The following is a 251-nucleotide window of genomic DNA, read 5'->3' on the forward strand; positions in this document are numbered from 1 at the left end:
TGCAGGCACACGCAGAGTGAGTATTGTATAACAAGTCACACTCAAGGCTCATCCCAAAATACGTAAAAGAAGCTCGATACACAAGCATCTTTGGCTTAGGAAATACATCAACGAAATGATACGCGAAATATTGGCCTAAGACCTGAACGGATTTTGATCCAGGAAAAAGACGGAGAAATCCGAAAAAGTTTCTATTACTCCAGCCTTTGTCTTCCAATAATAAGGCAGATATGTCTTCCAAGAAGCCTTGT

Source organism: Penaeus monodon, chromosome 19 (genome assembly GCF_015228065.2).
Source record: "Penaeus monodon isolate SGIC_2016 chromosome 19, NSTDA_Pmon_1, whole genome shotgun sequence".
NCBI lineage: Eukaryota > Metazoa > Arthropoda > Malacostraca > Decapoda > Penaeidae > Penaeus > Penaeus monodon.